Source organism: Pongo pygmaeus, chromosome 2, assembly GCF_028885625.2.
Source record: "Pongo pygmaeus isolate AG05252 chromosome 2, NHGRI_mPonPyg2-v2.0_pri, whole genome shotgun sequence".
In the NCBI taxonomy this organism is placed as follows: domain Eukaryota; kingdom Metazoa; phylum Chordata; class Mammalia; order Primates; family Hominidae; genus Pongo; species Pongo pygmaeus.
The window spans coordinates 47,165,844-47,184,476 of NC_085930.1; the positions used below are offsets into that span (position 1 = coordinate 47,165,844).

At 36.7% G+C, this 18,633-nt stretch overlaps 1 protein-coding gene across 12 annotated transcripts in view; it reads right to left on the bottom strand.

Moving 5' to 3' along the window:
* Window positions 1-18,633, bottom strand: part of ZBTB20 (zinc finger and BTB domain containing 20) — an 838,685-nt gene that overhangs the window by 129,258 nt on the left and 690,794 nt on the right. Inside the window, exon 1 of one of the 12 annotated variants that reach the window (XM_054482797.2) lies at window positions 11,974-12,217. The exons of 10 other annotated variants lie outside the window; for them this stretch is intronic. The gene's annotated coding sequence lies outside the window, so the exon portion shown is untranslated. Of the gene's footprint in view, window positions 1-7,413; window positions 7,530-11,973; window positions 12,218-18,633 lie in introns of those variants that run through there. One more of the 12 variants, XM_054482794.2, reaches the window with a different exon arrangement.

Sequence of the window (18,633 nt, forward strand, 5' to 3'; positions counted from 1 at the left end):
CCAGCTCATTCTCAAATAAATGGAACTTCTGGCTGATTAAAATGCAACATTCCTTCTGACTTGAGCACACCCTGCTGTCAGTCTCTCCTCTGCCATGTTCATGTGATCTACCTCTTTTTCATTTTCTTGCTATCCACTGAAACCTTGAAGGACTGGTAAGATCCATACATACTCAGAGTCCACTTTGTATGTTGCTCTGCTAACAGCTAAACCCATACATTTAATGTTATATCTCTACCCTTACAGGTCTCAAGTTATTTTATCATTTCCATTTTTTAGACATTTTCTATTTCCACAGAATGTGTTTGTATGTCTGGAAAAACAGAAATGTGTAGCTGAACTGCATTTACCATTGACCTCATTAATACAGAATTACCATGCCATATTCAAGCTAGATAAAAATGCTATACTTGCCCCCTTCTTCAAATTTAGACCAGATTACACACTAAAGGGAAGAAAATGCCAAAGATGACAGCTAGCTATCAAAAAGATCTCACTGTCTCATTTTCAGGTCTCCAAAGTAAAATCTAAGGACATTCAACACAGATTCAGGTGCTCTCAACAGCCATGAAAATATATGGCTGAAGAGGGAATCTATAAATGTAATGAATACACAATTGGCTTATAACAGATGCAACCAAAATTAAATTCGATATCTTGACCTGCTCTCCAAAGTGAAAGTTTCTAGTTTAGGCTACAGACAGAGGTGTAACAAGCTCATTAATCACATGTACCAGAAATATAAGCTGACACTTCTGGGGATGCTGCAAAGAGCAATCTTAAGCAGTTGGGGGTCTGTGGGGAACCTGAAAAATCATGTGGCTCCGACAGTCCACAGCAAGCAACACTATTGCATTTTACAATGTACATGGGTCAGGCACTGGCCATGACCACCACTATTTTAAACTTCCAGGACAGGATTTAAGGATCTTTGTAGGGAAATAATAGGTCCAATATGGACTTTTATAAAAAGATTCAATATATTTTTATTAGGTTCCCGTTACGCAAAAATCATTGTGTTCATTGCATGAGGAGATAATGAATTAAGTCAATCTATGACCTCGAGAAGTATATACATGGGAAAGAATCAGAGGCAGGGGAATATTAATAAGTAATAGTAGCAATAACAATAACAACAATGATGAGTGATAACCTTGTGCTAGTCATTCTGCTAAGCACTTTATATACTACATTTCATGGAATTCTTATAGTATCCCAGGAAGGCAGATGCCGTTTTTCTCTTTACAGACATGGAAAGTGAGGCCCAGTAAAATTAAGTACATTGCCTAAAATTATGTAGACCTGTTCTTTACATTACAAATAAATACATAAATGGCTTGCATATAAAATGAAATATGACAAGGGTCATTAAAAGATACAAAGTGTTGTAGAAATAAAGGAGGCAGAATGTGTTTCTATTTGGGAATACTAGGAGAAAAGGAACAAGGATGGGAAAATGTGGTGTGCACTTAGGAAACAAGGATTGTTCCAGTTTGTAATGTTCATAAACCTGTTGAATCATCAATGTCTCATTAGAACTCATACTTTGATAAGATAGTAAAATATACCAATCTGTACAGGAATATTTCTACAAAGAAATACTTCTTTCCAAAAGATCTTCTGACTATAATTTCTCAAAAGTTTTCTTTTCTTGTTATTTATTTTTTGGTGGGGATAGAGGGAGAAAAAAAAGTGAGATACAAGGCTATGGAGGTCTGGGCAGCAGTGTTAACTCCAGAGTCTCTAGGGAGTACAATGCATTTGGGTGTGTTTTCCTTCATTCCTCAGAATGCCTTATCCTGATCACACATATTTGTCCCTGCCACATCCGAGGTGAGGTTACTGGCATAGAAATAGAAACCCTGAGGGTCTGGTTTCTTCCACTTCTTCAAAGTGGGATATCACTTACTTTTTATTTTTATAAATTAGTTTTAGTGGTCAGCCTTTTGGCATAGGAGTACGTCAAGAAAACGTGAGTTAGAAAACTTGAGTTCTGGTCCCAGTTTTGCCTTGCTCATCTTGAAAACATTTTATCTCTTCTCTGTGTTTAAGTTTTCTTATTGGCAAAATGAGTAGTTTAAGCCTGAATATCATTTCTTAATCTGTTGGACAACCCCCTCACCAAATTTTTTTTGATAAAAATAAAACCTTGTTTTAATGTAGATCCTTCTACTCCTCCCTATTTGAAATTCCTGGTTCACAGAATGCAATATATAGTACCATTAGTCCAAATAATTTTGTAGAGCTTTACTTTCTCTATTTTGTTAAGTTTTTCTTGTAAATTTTGTTTTCCAAATATAAAACATTGTAATATATATGCATTTTCAAATTCTACATGGTCCTCGACCAGATATTCCAATATTCCATTCTGAAGAGTTGGTTAACCCACTCACCCATATTGAGATATCTAAAGCTCCTTCAAGCTCCAAGATATAGTGATTATGATTCTCTGATGCTGACATTTGCTTTGTCGACGCTTAAAGCAGAGCTTTTCAACTTCAAACAATAGCATAACAAGTTGCTATAACAATTACACTTATATAAATCTTTAAGCAGATGTGCATAACAGCTCTTTACATCTACTATCACACTGGACAACCAAAGCTTATGATGTTGTTATAAATCCTTGCAATAGTAAATTCTACAATTAATTATATCCTATAGGAAAAAGTACTGTCCATATTTAGAATTGATTGACTCTTATTTTCCATATCTGTTAATTTTGCACCCAGCTATAGGCTTTAAATAGCTCCCATAACTTTAATCATTAGCCCCCACTCTGTCATGACTTCTATGTCTCACCCTTCTGACCTTGCCCATTGAGTTCACTCTTACTGATGTAATCAAACATGCTTCATTGTAGTTGCATTCGTCACAGTGCTCATTAGAATTATCATCATTCCTACAGCACCTCAGTTCAATGAAATTGTGTGCCTATGCAATTTGTTGTTATTTTAAGTTCTTCAGCTGGAATTTTAAAAATCTAGATGGACAATTTTATTTTATCTGATCAATAAATATATACCCAGTCAAGTGCCTCTGAAAAATTGGTAAGAACATTATTTATTAGAGCAAAATCTTAAGTCTAGAGAGATTTTTGTAAACTTGGACAGCAGCATTTCACTGACCTTGAATCCACAGGTTCAAAATTCATTAGTGTCAAGTTAGTCTTTTAAAGCAATCCATTAAAGCAATAAGTATAAAATATGTATGGTTTATATTTATGTATGTGTTGAATTTAATACATTAGTCAGGAGTCAAGGTATTTTTAAAGAAATATTAAATCTGTTCCACATTGAGCAATTAACTGACTTTCTAACCTAAAATATTCTTTTGCTGTAGTTAAAACCTTTTTTCTTTTCAAAATAAACAGAGTACATAAACTGTAAGGTGGCAATGTAGTTCACTGCGACAATCTATATATTCCTTAATGTTTGTTCTTTTTATGGTCATGGTATGTAGAAACAAATAAATGTATAATAGTTTAAGTCCAGGAATTTTTGCCTGACTAAATTCTAAACACATAGCTTAAATAAAGGGCTGAAAGCCTGGCATCTCACCATTACTGTTTATATGTTATAAGGTTTGCAGTGCCACCTTATAAAATATATAGTTGTTTATTTTCATGTTCAATAAGTAGTGTGGGGTTTCAGACTGAGAATGGATTACAGATTGTTCTCTCCTGGTTATTTTTGGCTTTAAGTATATTGATCATTTTATCATTTTCTTGTTTTAAACTACTTTAAACACAGCACAAATGTTATTCTCATCATGCCAGAAATGGGTTTGGAATTGATTCTGAGTTTCCATCAATTTTACTCTTTGCTCTTTGTGAGAAGTTTTTCACTGCTTAAATTCGAAAGGATAGTTTTGTTTAAAAGATGTCACAGTACAACATTTAGAGAACCTTAGCTGCCCAGAAAAACTCAGATTTTCTGCTTTACAAAAGAATAAAAATCATCGAATTTATTACCCTGCACTTTATTGAAATCAGTGAAGAATATCCACACAAATACAGTTTCACGAACTTCCTCTCTCTCTTTCTTCATGTAAGTGTTTGACAAAAGCATGTATCTTCTGAGAAGCCGGCCTGATTGGTCCAGGTTGGCACCGTTTCAGTGTTTGGCCTACGGCGGCTGCTTAGGAATAATTTCGTCTCATCCTCTCTATTTCCCTGGACTGTATCAAACTCAGACACGTGGTATGCAAAGGAAATCCAAGTCTTTTAAAAATGCTATTTCTTTTGGTACCAAAGCCAAGACCAGTTCTACTTTGGCCAAATGATCTTATCAAGATTTAACAAGAGATATTCAGTAATATCTCCAATCTGTGAGAAGACATTCCACTAAGGAAGATAATTTATTACATACAGTGTACATATATTTCTCCACTTGGTACCAGGAAGAGACATGATCAAACTTATTCTATTGGTACTGAAAACAATGTAATACTGACAAAAATTTTGTGGCAATTATTCATTTCAATTAATTTAAAAAGAAATAAACAAGTAGCTCTTCCCCCATTAAAACAGATACTGGAAATCTATTTTCAGTTATTGCTGAAAATATTTTGGCTTCCACAAAGGCACCTTACTAACACACCTACTTTGCCTTCCACTGGGCTGTCACAATTCAGAACTTGTAACATTTTATTCAGGTTCTCTAGACTAATTAGATGAAACAACTGCATTACAGTATTAAGATGCTTTTGCAGAATCAAATGAAAGGAGATCTGCACAGTTCAGATAGCTTGGAAGATTTGCAATGAATATCACCAAAATCCTGCATGTGCAATATATTTTTCTACATTTACAAATTAGCTAATGAATAAGTGTATTCCACAATAACTGCTAGGATTTAATTTCACACTTATGAATATCAACAAACACAGAGAGAAATTTAGATAGGTAAACTCCATTTCCCTTCCCACCCCACCCTAGTGCTCCCCTGCACTGTTTGCATTTCAGAACAAATGCTTCATGTCTCTCGAAAAGCGCCAGGAAATCTCTTCTCTAGCTATGCAGGCCTCAATTTTATGTGTGTAGTATGACACACCTTAAAAGAGAGAGCCCCACAAACTAGAGTGGGACGTTAATTTAAATACAGACTTAAGGAGAAGAGCTCCATCTACTGAATCAGTTAGATCATAGTGTGTACCCTATAGTTATCCCATTCACTACTTTCAACCACTTAGAGGCTCTGGAGAGAACAGAAAAGTTATAGACCTGAGCAACCATGAAAAACAGCTTTGAATCTAATGCCATTTGGGATATTTCTCAGATACCCTGAGCCCCTTTCCTTTGCCCCTCCAATTTTCAAAGCTTTCCATGTTGCAATATAAAATAAAAATGGATGTTTTGCTATATGAACCATCCCTTGGAAGTAGAAAGTCATTGGTTGTTGAAGGAAATGCCTCAGACAGTTGAAGAGAAAGCTACAGAAAGAAAATCTCTAGGTGGCAGGTTGGGCAGCCTAGGTAAGAAGCGAAAAGAAGAGTAGCCTACTTACTCCTCCTGCCTTGCACCATTGCTGGGGAAGCCTGCAGCCACCCAGGATCAGCTCTTCTGGCCTCTCCCCGGCTGCACAGTATTGTTGTGGCATTGGGAATTTGCTGTGGCTTTGTAAGATTATGGGGATGTGCTTCAGCAAGCCAAAAAAGTCACAAACAAAATTCAAGAGGAAAAAAAAAGTATAAAAACAGCTGATCTTACTGGAGAAGCTCTTGGCATTTTCCTACATATGCCACAATTTTCTTTGGTATTTCCTGGTTCTGTGATCAGAAAAATTATCATATCATATTTATTATTGTTGTTTTTTTCAGGGTTGCTGGTGGTGACGGGTGGTACAGTGAGGGCAAACAGATGGATCAAGGAGAAGCAAAGTAAAGATTACTTCTCCCACTTGTTTGAAAGCTTTCCAAGAGATTGCAGGTTAAAAAATCTCTTCTTCAGAATACTGAAGACATACAGATATCACATATAGGAAAAGATGGCCATACTTTCTCTAGATTGGGAAAGAAAAAAACTTCTAACACAGTAACAGATTCGGAACAAAGCGAATTGTATCAGAAAAAACTTAAACGTTCACATAGCTGCATAAAATTCAGCAGCGTATGAGACTTATAAAAATACTTTATAAATTAAGATAAAATATTTGAATATAAATAGGTGTTAAGTATATCTATAATTGGATGAAAGCAATAGTTCAGTGAATTTTTTATTACAGAAAAATAAAATACAATGAATTAACAAAAGTTTTACAGTAATGCTAACCTTTTCTCTTATAGGTTAAAATAGAATTAATGTAAGTGTAAAGTGGGTTCATGTTTCCCTGTGGGTGTGAATGTATATATATACCTGCACAGGTATTACTGACTGACACTGAAAGGTGATATGTTGCAAAGAAATTCAAACTTTGAGAATTATTTTAAATTGGGTATTTAAAATATCAGCATTAACCTGGCAGGTTTCTTTCTTTTTCTTTCTTTCTTTTTAACACATTTAATTTTCAGGTTCTGTTTTAAAGCACGAAAAGAAAAACAGATTAGAAAAGCATTGCACATCAATAAGTATTTTGTAAAATAATTCATTTGCATTTATTAGAATATTCAGTTCTCAAAAAACGGCTAATTGGATTTTCTTCAAGCCTTTTCAAGACAAGTTCAGTTCTGTGTCAAGGATAACTATGAGAAATTTCACCTCAAAAGGTAATTTGTTTGCGTAGTTATAAAGGTCTGAAAAACAAGATTATCTCCACCATAACTATAACAAAACAGCTAATGAGTAAGTATATTCTGGTAAGAATCGTTAAGAATGGCAAAGCCTGAGAGGGTCATCGCAGACTTGAGAAAGGTAACCAAGTGAGGAAACATCAAACAGAGTTAAAGCAGTCTGAAAAACGGAAAGTGTTAATAATCACTGACAGGAAAGAATATTCTTCGATAGCAATGACAACAACAAAACAAAACAAAACAACTAAAACAACTGGAAATACATATCTCCAGAGGCAAAGTATGACTACTTATTAAGCAAGAGGAGAACCTGCTTCTTTGTCATTCCCTTTGGAAGCCTAGCTTTAAAAAAAAAAAAAAAAAGGTTGCACAAAAGATACATGTGTTCCTTTTCTGGTATTATTACAGGCCCACCTAGATTTAGCTTTCGATTCTAGATGAGATCAGGCATGTTCAGACTAGCACATCTTTGCTCTGTAAGCACAGAGCTGCTATCATTTCACTGGCAAATTCTCGTATCCCCAAATTTATGCACAATAGATACCCTTTAAAATCTGCAAATTTTCTATTTCAGTGAAATATCTGATTGAGTTAATTTTTTTTTCTTAATTTACGCTGCTCGTATTGAGCCGAAAAGTTAAGGCTGGCAACTCCTATAAAAAAGGAAAGTTGAATAGTACTTACCCTAAGTGTAATGTGCAAGCCTTAATGGGGCAATTTACTTTTGCTCTATGATATTTAGAAAGGCGTCCAGGTCTAAACTCAGCTCTCGCCTTTTTCCCTTCTGGAAAACTGAGTAGACTCACAGAAGGTGCCTCTGCGAAAGATCATACAAATCAACAGCCTTACCTGTGGCCATTCAGAAGACTGCACTTTGGTGTGTGTTTAAAACTATGAATAAAGTCAGATACAGCGCATGCTCAGCAGGCAATTTAAAAATATTTATAACGTTGTTGTTTCAAAAACAAATTTCCTCAAACAAAGCAAAACTCACATTTTTTTATCCATGCCAAGTTTAACGTTCTGAGACAAAGCTGTTTTGGAGTTTTCCGCTGAAGGAAAAAAGGCTTTTAAAATTTTTTGTTGAACGAAAAATAGTTCTCTCTTCCCTTTTGGGTACGCTTAAAGGGGTGGAATAAATTTTTCTCCAAGTTTCAACAAAATTCACCTCTGGCTATGATAAGGCATTACAAATTTAAGGTCTGTAAAATATAATTTTAGAGAAACTAACAAGAAACTAAAAACTATGGGTTTAAAGAATGTAATGGTCATCTGAACTTTCAAGGCAGTCTTGCATGTAACTATACAAAAATTATATCCTGATACAAACAGGATATATTATATATAGATAAGAATAATGTGTATACAACCATATGCATACCTAGACAAGTTTTATTTTTCTTTTGCTAACTAAAATCAGAACTCTTTAAAGCTGAAAAAGAAATACAACAAAAATTTAGGAGAAACCCAGTAATAATATCAGCACAATTCATCTGCTTTTCATAGCAAGCATGGAAAAGAAGGCAATCATACCAATTGATTAAATTTTGAGATACATAAAATAAAAATTTGATAAAAGAAGGTTTTTAAAGTATGAATTGCAGTAGAAATGCCTGTTTCGTTCCTGGTTGAAAATTTTTCTCTTCCTTGAATATCCCTAAGCATTCCATTTTACCATCTATCACCAAACCCTGAACAGCTCGCAGATCTCACAGATCTTATTTAAATCTCTTACTTAATTCTTAAGTCTCTGAATGAATTTCAGCTCCTGCTCTACTTTCCAAGGGTGCTCAGCTGGCCTCACAAAAGCTCCACAGACACATCGTTCACTATCTCTGATGCTTTCAAGCTTAACAGAGGGTGCCAAAAAAAAAAAAAAATCAACGATTAAAAAAAGTTTATTAAAGTGAAACTAGGAGTGCAAATTTGAAGAAGTTGCTTCTACTTTTATTTCTCTCTCAACTCAGCACAGGTGTTTCCTAACTTATACTGCTGTGCATGCTGATGAAGGGGAGGGTTAAATTAAGGTGAGGGAGTGGGCCAAGGGCAGACCAACAAGCATGTAGGATCTCCAGCCTCATGTGTTAATGGATGTGTTTAAAAATGGACCCCCCAAAAAGCCTAGAATGAGGTTTCTTTTTGGCAAATAATTAAACCAGTATACTGAAATAATTAAAGCTTTGTCTTTAAATAAAGCATCAGATCAACAGAACAAAAACAAAGATAAAAATTGCACACACATATGCATGCGCGCACACACGCTCTGACACACACAGATACGCAAAACTAGTGGGTGAGGGGAGAAGGAAATTAAATAAAAGAAAACAAACAGAGTCCTAACAGGCCATTCTCCGAAAAGGAATCTAAATAAAAAGTCATATGATATCTGATAGTGCAGGACACGTCGCCAAGAACTGGAGCGGATTGCCTACAGGAAGAAAGGGCCAGTGTATTCCAGCTCAAAGAGCTTTTCTTTCCTCCTCCTCTATTTTTTTTCCCTTTTCTCCTCGACTGTGAATGTGTTACTCTCAGGTCAGATCCACGAAGAATCCCAGAATGACAGCTATCACCTGTCACTGTACTCTTGGCGGCACAACTAGCTGATAGGAGCTGCCTGAGTTGGGATCAAGAAGAGCTAGTGCAGCTTTCAGTAACAGCCTGTTATCCCAGTCCCTCTGCCCCTTTCAAAGACCCCCTTGGTCACATCAAAAACAGACCAAAAAGAAAAAGAAAAAAGAAAAAAAAAGGAGGGGGGGGTACCAAATGAAAAATTAAAAATGCAGGGACAACAGCCCACAGCAACAAAAGAATTCAGGAGGAAAAAATAAAACACAAGCAAAAAGGAAAAAAGCAAAACCAAAACAACTCTTGCCTTCAATATAAAACTTTTTAAAGACTGAGTTTCTCTTATTTGGATGACATTCTTTTTAAAAGTATTTTTCTCCTTAAGCACTATTAAAAGCATTAAAAAATTCTACAAAAATACAGAAAAGTCTGAAAGCAATTCAAGAATATTCCTAAAGAAAACATGTAAGTGTAAGAAGTGAGTTACCCTGGAAAATTCTCGATTTGCCAAAAGTTCCCCTACTTCTAATATCTTTCAGTGAGTTCAAGTGCTAACACTGGCCACCTAGTACTTGTTTTTTATCTGAGGATCATTACTGAGGCAACACATACATAGTAAGGTTTCCCGAAAAGACTCCTTGTTATCAAGTTACTTCAAACATAAGGCACTCACACCTCCCAGCCAGGAGGGTTTTTTGATGAAGCATCACACTCTGCCCTGATACGTATTACACCCTTAAGAAGCAGTTACATAAATGCATTCTATAATTATGGAAAATGTATATATCTATATTTTCCCCTACATTTTCCCTCCCCAGGGATATGAATAGATTTTATTTTCAGTTAATAGAAAAAAAAAAAGAAAAGAGTTTCTGATTCTTGAAACAACTGTTGTAGCTGTTTTCTACTTAGCAAAACAGTTATCTGTAGTTAGGAACGGTACATAATATATATTTAAGGATTTTTGTAGAGCTTGAGAATTGTTCCCCTTGTTTAGTTTTGTGTCTATAATGTACCTTAAAAAGATTTCTAAGTGACAATCAACATATAAATGCATTAAGAGGAGAACTTTTAGAAAGAAAACATTATCTTGGGTTTACAAATCCAGGATATTAGCATAAAGATATAAATGTACAGCATATATAAAAGATAAAATTGTTTACTACATTTTACACATACAGCTCACATCTGATTTCTTTTTTCTTTTGTTGGAGCATTAATTTGAAAATGATAAGCATTCTGAAATGTTTGCTACAACACAAATTCATGGTAAAAATATACATGCATAGGCAAAAATTGAAATGGAGAACACAAAGCTACGTGGCAATCAGAATCGTTGACAAAATCTCCATCTAGACTATATTTTGCTTGAACTAGTGTATCATAGATGGGGCAAGAAATCTCTCTGGAGGTTTTGTCATTTACATAATTAGAAACAAAAATAAAATACAAATATCTGCTCCCTCACTACCTTTTCTTAATAACTGACAAGTGACACAAGTGGTACCTTTTAAACAGATGGATGCAAAAACTTGTGAGATCGAATGAACTGATGTACCCCATTGGTATTTTGGGAACCCAAATTCCATAATTAACTTTTTACCCAAGTGGCAAAAGTAGAAGATGTTCTAGTCACCAAATTGATTATTTGATGGACTTTTGTTCTTTCTTCCACAAGATTTTGGCGACCCAGAAAGGGTAAAGAGATGATAAGAGAAGATGCATCCTGAACAACTTTTATTGTGAGTAGAAAAAAAATAGCATAAAGTGAGCATAAGAACAGTTGGATTTGGAAAGATTAAAAGAGGAGAAAAGAGCAACATATGCAACTTAATTAGTCTTTTTCTTTTTAATTTTTTCATGTACATATATATATATATAGGGATGATGGGGAGAAAAGATAACTGGATTTCTTTTGAATGTCTTTGTGTCTTTATAGAGTGAATGTTCTGTTCCTGTCTCTTTCTTTTTAGGCGAAAAACTAATAAAAATAGAAAAACATATATCAGACATTAAGCTCACTCCCCCCCCCCCCACCCTTCCCTTTGTAAAGAACTCTTTGTTCTCTAGTGAAAATGCTGAAAAATCCCCGGGCAGCTACTCCCTGAAACAAGTGCAAAACACTTAGAGGCTTTTGGGCTGGCTGGGAGCCAGAAACCCTCCCGCTGTCTGGTTAGAAGAGGAAAAAAAGAAGAGAGAGGGAGAGGGAGAGAGGGGAAGAGGGATGGGGGGGGCAGAGAGAGAGGAAGAGAGAGAGGAAGAGAGAGGAAAAGAGAAGGGAGAGAGAGAGAGAGAGAGAGAGAGAGAGAGAGAAATTGGAGCTTCCTTTAATAGACATAGGAAGCAGCGTTTTTTTCTTTCTTTTTTTTCAAAACTGGCGGTCAAGCGTTAAGTAACTCCCGTCTAAATCCACCTGCTAGAAATGAACTTGGGTAACCCCCCAGGGGTGCACAAAGACAGGGAAGACAGTAACATACTCCATACTCTTTCCCACCCCCCGTTGTACTGCTTCCATTCTTTCTGCTCTCATACACAAATGCCCACAGCTTCTCACGCCGCCCCTCTTACCCCCCAACAACAAACACAGCAAAATACATGCTCCCTCGGTCTCCTAAAAAAAAAAAAGGCTTTTCCATCTCGGTTGCGACACAGTGATAAGGGGTAGCGAACATCTCATACCTGGTGTGAATGCTAATCAGTCAGGAGTTCTCCTTTTCCCAAGACAGGGAACTGTTTCCTTCCAAATTTATTAGAACCTCCTCCACTGCCTCTTTGAAAAACCTTCTTTGTCACCCTCTCCCAAGTCCCGATACTTCTTTAAAAAAAAAATGGCTTCGGAGCTCCTTCTATTCTTGATATTGATTCTCTCTCTCTCCCCCCACCCCTCCTCCTCTCTCCTGTCTGTGTCTCTTCTGAGTGGTCTATTGATAAGTCCCTGGAGGCACTGGGTCAGCCTGCCCGTAGGAAACCAGACACAATGCACAAATCTCCGAGTGCCATTCTGCCATCAGCAAGCAGACCACGTTTAGGAGAGAGAGGAAAAAAAAAAACAGTAGAGCAAGAGACAGAGAGAGAGAGAGAGAGAGAGAGAGAGAGAGACACCAACCGAGGGAGGGAGAGAGAGACTGAGAGAGAGGAAGAGAGAGGGGGAAGAGAGAGAGAGAGAGAGAGAGAGAGAGGAGAGACGGAGAGAGAGAGTGTGTGAGAAAAAGACTGATTGGAACAGGAGGGAGAGAGAGAGAAAAGGAGAAGGAGAGAGAGCGCGAGAGGGAGAGCGGCACTGCCAGTCAGGTTAATCATCCCTACTTTAATTAGCTGTTCGGCTTAGACATAAAACAATTGAATTTGAATGATCTGTCAGCAGGCTCGGCTGAACCAAAGGGGAAAAGCGAATATTACAAAAAGACTGTTGGTGTGTTCTGATAAGCAATACTGCTCGTACTGACAAATCCTCAAAGGGGGAACTATTAAAACTTACAACTAAACAAAAAGTGCAAATACAAATGGCACTAGATAGAGGTCTTTAAAAAATGGAGTTTTCTCCCCTAGTTTTATGAACCATAGATATTTATGTGCAGGTGTCATCATATTAGGGGTTTTCGTGTAATGTGTGAAAGTTTATTAATGATGGTCTAGGAGTGTAGCAGACAGATGCTGCAGAGAACAAGACAGGTACAGTCAGATGTTGAATCTAGATCTTGGAGGGAGATGGATGCTGGAAGAAGAGGCACCGTGGCAAGAGATCAGCACAGACAAAGTCAGTGGGCAGATAGGCAGACAGATTTTAGGCACGGCACGATCTCATCTAAAAAGGCAAAAGTTCTGATGCAATATTAGGTACAAAACAATCCATCCATCCTCCTCTCCCGGGTGCACTCCAAGGTACAGTTAAAATGGATTAATCTTTGTGACAAACAGAGCTGGCAAGGCAGACTATGGCAGACACTGAAGGCGATTTGCAGACCCAGAGAATACAGAGCTAGAAAAAGCCCCAGAGATCAATCTCTCCCCCTCCAAATTTGGCAGAGAGGAAACTGAGGCCCAGAGTCGACACTAGACACTAGGACTCCAGGAGCCCACCAGGCCAGTGCTCTTTCCACCACACCAGCTAACCTAGAGTATTCTTTGAAGACCTGGCCCAACAGGTATGAAAATCACCCTTGCCTCCCAAATAAGAAGATTACTCCACCTATATAGTCAGTGCACAAACCTCCAATTTTTCAAAATGTTTAAATAGCCAAATGGAAATATAGTTACATATATAAATACATTTCCACTTTATATATGTATGTGTTTATGTATATATATATACATACAGAGAGAGAGAGAGAGAGACGGAGAGAGAGAGACCATTTTGAATGCTAGGAATAAGGGATTTAAGTCTTTAATTCATTCTTGGAGAAAACCAGAAAAATATAATATTGTAGAGGCCTCGTCTCAGCAAGATATAACTTGTGTCACATTTTCAAGCTAATGAAGGCTAGTGGATTGATCTACAAAGACCTCACCCTGAATTTACAATTCGCTCTATGAACATCATCTGCTATATGTCACCATGTGAGATGTGGTTTTTCTCATACACCTCATTTCTAAAATATAGGCACATTGTGGGTGAAAGAGATTGAGTCTTTCAGCATACTATGTAGTTTTAAAGCACTGATGAGATTTTTCCACCTGGAGAATTAGGTATGCACAACTTTTCCAATATATTTCAATTGAAAATGAGCTACTAAAAAGGGGAAACTATATTTTCCATCCACGAAAGTGATGGTATCTTTTTGGGGACACATATGATCATGTTCAGTAAGGATTCCCTTTTGACAATGGGTAATTGAAGGTCTAGTTTTTAAATGGTGAAAGAGGTGCTTATGAAGAGAACAGTGCCATCAGATGTTACTGAAGAGATTAAGTTTCTTGCCCTAAAACAAGACTCAGGGTGTGTATGAAAGCGAAAACTATCTCTCAGTCATGCTTCAGTAACAACGTTGCTACTTAGGGAGAAAGAAGAAAACCGAAAGAAATGTCAGGCACCTGGGAGCCCACTCAAAGACAAGTAATCTGAGAGAAGTCATAGCCAGAGTAATTTAGTTTATTTGCACAACAACCTCTTTAACAATGGCTGCTATGCCATGCCTAAAACACACGGCCTACAGTTGATTGATTTGGAAAGGGGGAAGGAATCAGTGATTTTGATAATGGCAGATCCTTTGGCAAGCCCCAAAATACCTGATAGGCAAGAGCCCAGAAGAAAGCAGTGGAGTGCTTAGTAAATGTCTGTTGGTGAACTGAGAAAAAAGAACAAGAGCTTTGGAGCAAACACATATTTATATATAACACTGCAAAAGTCACAGCTACTCTGAAAGCCTCAGTTTTCCTTTCTGTAAAAGGTGATGATATTGGTCCCATAGGGTTGTCTGAAGGATGACATGAGCAAACATATATAAAGTACACAGCTAGTCATTACACAGTAGTTATTATGGAGGAAGGTGTGTAAACAAAAGTGTATATTATGGATGTGCTGAGTGTGTTATATTCAAAGCATGTAGGTTCAAGACATGGAAGCATATAGCAAAGCAAGGATCTCTACTAGAAAGGATTGGCAGTAGAGATTATAAAGTTTAGAACTAAATTCCTAAAATCTAAACTTCAAGGATGTTAGGTCATCTGGGGTTGTATTATTTCTTTGTTTCCAGATTTTACTATATTTCCTCGCTCATAATAATAATAATGGCCAACATATTACTAATTGGTTTGCCCTAAGCAGTCTGCTAAGCGCTTTACATTTTAAAATCGTACTTTAGCATCACAAGAATCCTATGAATGAGGTAGTACCAATATCTGCATTTCATAGAAAAGAAAACTGAGGTATAGAAAGATTGTATAACTTGCTCAAGATCACACGCCTAGTAAGTGAGGAGCTGGGAATTAAATCCAGCCAATCTGACTTTAAAGCCTGCATTCTCAGCCATGGTACTAAACTGGCACACAGTAGGTATTCAGTCAATGTGTGTTGAATGAATGAGCAAATCAAAAAAACACTAGAATTTTTATTTCATTGGAGATCAGTAATAATCTGTGCACAACCACTTGAGAGAATCTTGTTTTCGAATTATAGAATCTGTCCTTCTTCTGTAGCTCACTTCAGGTGTAGTCCTTTGTCAGAAACCAGGGTGAGCCATGTCCCTGCACGGTGCTGAAAATGGATGAAGGGAAGATTGCTGACCATGGCCACCCAGGGCATTTAAATATCTGACGGCATTTTCAGCACTTTGAGGGTAGTGTTAGCACAAGGGTTATTAATTGGCTTAATTCCAGTTCGGATAATTACATCGTGTCTCTTTAATTTTCCCCCGACTATGCCATTCTTCACTTCCTGTCACAAATGTGCTCTTTAAAAAAGCATATGAATACACACAAACATATAGTTACATTTAAGGTTTGCATAATCATTTAGGGTGTTTTTTTTTTCTAAATGATCAGTGTATAGCAGCTATGTAATAAATGAATGGACAAAAGAATTAAAGTCATTGTAAAATAAAGATAACTAGTTGAAGCTTGTTGTTTGGCAATGAAATAAACAGATTTTTAAAACATTTCCTTGGTGACAGAATTCCAATCACATTTTTTTCTCATGGGCAGATATTTCCAGAGCTGATGACCCACTCATGATAAGCTGATTTTCTTACACTATGTAGTTTCCAGTATAAAAAAATACCAATGAAAACTCCGGTATTTTGGAGTAGAAAATGAGACTAAGTCCTGAGTGGTAGAGCATACTGAACGTATGGGTTTTCAATGAGTTATTAATCCATTTATTAGCTCTGACTTATTTGGCAGGTTTTTTTTAATCTCCAAACATATCACTAGAATAATCTTCACATTATAGAAGAAAAGGACAACATATCCTAATTTAATAAGCTTAGGAAAGTTTGACAGTTATAAACAGACACAATTCCTTCTCCTTTTTCCAAAGAATTCTTGGCCTTTGAAATACTGTGTCTACATGATACTAAAGAAACACTCCCAGAAAAATACGCTTAAAACATGTACACAAATAGGTAAATGCATCCATGGTAGATCATAGTTTATTAGGCCTTTTTAGTGTACATTTGTATGAATAAGTCATCAAATATAGGGAGTACGGAAAATAAGAGAATAAAGGGTTAATTTATTTACTATGCATGAAGGTTTCTAGATCTTTGCTTCTTCAGCTTTTAGTTCAAAATTCCATGCATATTCTGCACATGATAATAAATGCCATAATTCAACGTATCTCATAATTTGATTTACTTTCAAGCACCCTTTTTCTGGTTCAGCTCTTAAAGCCTTCCTTCTTATAAACTTCCTCCAAATTATTTTTTGTAGTGCTCTGTAAAATATCATTTAAAGTTGGTGTTCATAAGATAACCCTCATGCTATAGAGAGATTTGTATCAAACTAGTCCACATTTCCTTTTGAGAATCAGTGGTCAAGTCCCACGCTCTTATCTGAGAACAAGCCACAATAAATATATAACAGCCCTTTCCCACCTGTTTGACCCCGGTAATAATGATAGCAGTCTCTCAGTGACTGCCCTCTGGTTAGTTACTCATTCCTTAAGACTGAGCTCTTCCAGGACAAGGTCTTTCCATTCTACCTTGTATATTTAATGTATTGTCCAGCATCACACCTGCCATGGTGGTAGATGATCTCCCAGAAAAGCTGGAAGCAACAAATTTTAATTCTCTTCGTTCTTCATGAGTAAATACAAATTTTTCTCTCTGTGTGTCAAGTTTTCAACATGTAAAAGGGGCATACTTTATCCTAAGATTAGTGATTTGATGTTCAGAAAATAATATTGGAGGGTATAGTATTTAAGAATTAGCTAGTGAAAAGCACTTGTTTTGGTTATTTTCATAGTATCGCCACTATTTTTATAGCAAGAAGTACTTAGAAGACACGTTCTAAATTCAAAATTTAAGTGAATTTTGAATTCAAAAGAAAAGTGGACAAGATTTATCCTGAATATTAGAGATAGTAAGCACTTGGTTTTTAAATGCCATTTAGGAACAGCCTGACAGATTTTATACAAGCAGAAGGTATTTAGGAAATTCTCTGGTTCTCTCAGTTTACAGAGAAGAGCTGAGTGGCAGAGACATTTTATCTGACAAGCTTAAGGTAAAAAAACTTGGTAGAAGTGAACTAGTGCTGGAACCCAGTCTGTCTGTCCCTGGTTCCACACTCTTCTCACTCATACTTTGAAAGATGGCTTTTATACTCTTGACTCTAGATCCCCTCTTTTTTGGACATATTTTAGTGAAGGAACTCTTAAATTCTGGTGCTGATAAAGGGGTACAATATTCCTAATGTAGTCTGATAAACATACCACAAAGGAACTATAGTAGACTGAAGAATGGCCCCCCCAAAAGATATCCATGTCCTAATCCCCAGAACCTTTGAATGTTACCTTACGTGGCAAAGGGGTCTTGCAAATATGATTAAATTAAGGCTATTAAAATGAGGAGATTATCCTGGATTTTCTAGGTGGACTCTAACTGTAATCACAAAGGTTCTTATAAGAGAGAGGCAGGAGGATCAGAGTTAGTAGCAGGAGATGTGATGACCGAAACAAGAGGTTGGAGTTATTTGAAGAAGGGGTCATGCACCAAGGAGTGCAGGGTCCTCCAAAAGATAGAAAAGGCAAATAAATGGATTCTCCTTTATAGCCGCTAAAAGGAACCAGCCCTCCCAACACCTTTACTTTAGTACAGTGAAACTGATTTGAGACTTCTGGTTTCAGAACTGTAAGAGAATACATTTGCATTGTTTTAAACCACCAAGCTTGTGGTAATTTGTTATAACAGCCATAGAAAATTAACACAGGGACCATCAGCTACCTTGATCTGGACATAATCTTTCAACACAGTTGAAATATTTCTTAGCTCTTTAAAAAATTATTTTAGCAGATATATTACCTTACTGGTTCAAACTGAGCTTGTGATACAAGAACCCTTACCAGTCTTCAGAAAAATATTGACTAGGATAAGTCAAGGAGGGTCTTTTCTCCTGACACTAAGAGCTTCCTTCTAAGTTGACATAAAGCAATCAATCTAATGATTGTTGGTTAATTGATCATTTGGCTGCAGATCCATCTAATCACATTTGCCCACGTCCTGTCTTATAGTAACTCTTCACTGGTGGTTTGGCAATTGTATCTCCAAGTTAATCTACAACAGTAGTTCTAGTTAGAAGCAAAGAGAAGGGTTTCAGTGTCCATTTCTTGAGTGCCAGAGACCTGAACTCATTCAGAAGTGAGTGCTCTCTTGCTAGACCCCCACCCCACATTTTTTTCTAGGCTTT